The sequence below is a fragment of the Ammodytes marinus genome (genome assembly GCF_949987685.1).
Source record: "Ammodytes marinus genome assembly, chromosome: 17".
Taxonomy (NCBI): domain Eukaryota; kingdom Metazoa; phylum Chordata; class Actinopteri; order Uranoscopiformes; family Ammodytidae; genus Ammodytes; species Ammodytes marinus.
The window spans coordinates 1,127,993-1,130,492 of NC_137221.1; the positions used below are offsets into that span (position 1 = coordinate 1,127,993).

The 2,500-nt window shown below is 40.6% G+C and overlaps 2 protein-coding genes across 3 annotated transcripts in view; one reads left to right on the forward strand and one right to left on the reverse strand.

Moving 5' to 3' along the window:
• The window catches only part of LOC307264227 (phosphatidylinositol 4-kinase beta-like), a 57,419-nt gene that overhangs the window by 10,040 nt on the left and 44,879 nt on the right, over positions 1–2,500 (reverse strand). The gene's annotated exons all lie outside the window — the stretch shown is intronic.
• Positions 379–2,500, forward strand: part of LOC307264229 (ubiquitin carboxyl-terminal hydrolase MINDY-1-like) — an 18,724-nt gene continuing 16,602 nt past the window's right edge. For both annotated transcript variants that reach the window (XR_013845305.1, XM_080045541.1), the window contains exons 1-2: positions 379–475; positions 584–759. The gene's annotated coding sequence lies outside the window, so the exon portion shown is untranslated. The remainder of the gene's footprint in view (positions 476–583; positions 760–2,500) is intronic.

Consider the following 2,500-nt stretch of genomic DNA (forward strand, 5'->3'; position numbering starts at 1 on the left):
AATCCATGTCTGCGAAACCGGCCCCTAATGTTTATTCTATGCTTGATGTATTTTAATCTTGATGTATTTTAATCATGCCCCTGTAAAGCTCTTTGAAAGGCCTTGTGTCTGAACTGTGCTATAGAAATAAACCTGCCTTGCCTAAAAGAGATTTTTAATTAAAACATTTTTTTTATATACCCAGAATCCTCTCTGTTTCTTCACCATGGCGGAGTCATCGTCTGTCCCCGTGGAAACCGTCTCCAAGGACCTGATCGTAACCACGGCGGCGGAGATGTCGGAGGTCCCTAGCAACAACGTGGCGACAGTTACCGACGACGACAACGACAAAGTTCTGAAACAGGAAGTGAACGAAGAGGGCCACGCCCACATTGCTGACATCATCATCACCGCCAGCCGGCCGTCACCACAGCAACCACAGAAGAAGAAAACCTGTCCGCTCTGTTGAAACACATCAAGACTGAAGGAGATAAAGGTGAGAGAGACAGACAGACAGACAGACAGATAGACAGACAGACAGACAGACAGAGCGACAGACACACACACACACACACAGTAAATCTTATCTCGTGTTTTTCTTCAGTTCTGGACCTGGACTTTGAGGAGAGTTCCTCTGTGTTGACGTTGGGGCGGTTCGGGACGACCAGCGAGGCTCCAGCGACTCGGCCTCCTTTTCTATCCCCAGTCTGGAGCTCTCTGAGGGGTCACGCTCTCAGGAAACTCCCTGGATGTGGAGGCCTGTCCGGAGCTCTCTGACGGGTAGGGCTTGTGTTACTAAAGTGAAAAGATGACATTAAAGTAGTGGTGGGGCCGATAACGGCGTTAACGGCTGCGTTAACTGCCAAACTCTATCGGGCGATAAAAAAAATATCGCCGTTAATCTCTTAATTCCACCTCCTGTTCGGCTCAGGGGAGATGCTGTTCGCCGTCGGGGTGAACCCCCTTCCGCACGTGAAGGCTCGCTTCACGTGCGGGAAAGCTATAGTGTGAGCGGCCACAGCTTGTATTTTGGTCATATCTAACACTGGACTGCAGGCCTATATAAAAGTGTTGTACCTTTGCTTTCTTTGGGTTAAAAAAAACTCCATCAACTCAGTATCCGTCTAGTCCAAAAAAACTCTGTCAGCTGCTGCTGCAGACGGTGTGCAGACGTGCTCGGAGAATCGCATCGGCGCATCAACAGTCATTCAATGCAGCGGCAGTATCATACAACCGAACGGTGTAGAAAGTCCCGTCAGTTAAAAATAGTGATCCAGATTTAAATCCATGTTAAAATCGGAAGGATATTAAAGCTAGTTAGCTTAAAAAAAGTAGCAAACATGTCAACTGTGATGTGTTCAGGCCGGCTCAGTAATATGATTGATGTGTTCAAATGCAACACAAAAAAAAAGAAATTTGAGATTTTGGCGAAACTTGTTTTCCCAGCAAGATAAAATAGATAGTAAAGATGGAATGGAATTATGACCTGTTTAATGTCCTATCTAGAGCTATGATCATATCAGCAATTAAAGCAATAATACAAGTTCTATTTCAACAAAATAATAGAAATTATCAATTTTGATATCAATAAAGACTTGGGATCGTTAAGGAGTCTTGAAAATGGTATCAATATCAATACAAATTAACTCTCCTGTCATCTGAGAGAAATTAAGATGATTTAATTTTTTTAACCGTTAGTATTTACCGGTTAAAAATATTATCGGTTGACTGGTTTACCAATGGACATCCCTTATACTGTATAAATGTATATCATACATTGTATGTTTTTTTTTGTGTTATCCCAGGTTAAGTTTATTATTAATTTTTTATCATTTAATATTACTTTTAATAGTTCCGGGACGTTGGAGCAATAACCTGGTGTTTTGACACTTCAGTGTGCACTGTGAATTTGAAGTAATGTTCAGGTTTTTGAATAAAGATGCAGCATTTACAAATGTTTATTTTTTTTTATCCGATTCATCGATTAATCGAAAAAAATAATCGACCGAGTTAATCGATTATTGAAATAATCGTTAGTTGCAGCCCTAAACAATTCATCGTTACCTCTTATGGCCTACAGTTCAAAGTTCATGTTTAACGGAATAAACAGTTTGTAAACACAAGTACATCTTGTTGAACATTATTTATTTTCATCACCAATTATCATAGTAGAACAGCTTCCTCAAGCAGTTTGTGATGCATGTTGGAAACAGGAGATGAGCCCCTGGTCTGATGCGCCACCTGGCTTGAGAAACACGTTCTCAAAGACTTACTTTGAGTCATTATTTAGGAGCACACACATATTATGAATGAATTCAAATGAGACATTTTAATCTAGATTCATCTAGATTAAAAAAATTAATCTATGCCCACCTCTACATTAAAGACATTAAAGGGTCAGTGTGTAGTTTCAGAGGAGGAGGGGGGTTTGTTTACATTCACAGAGCCTGCAGTTAGTTTACTAAACATATTTTCTACATGTAATTCTTAGTATTGAATAATTCTATGCGCTCCGGTGGTG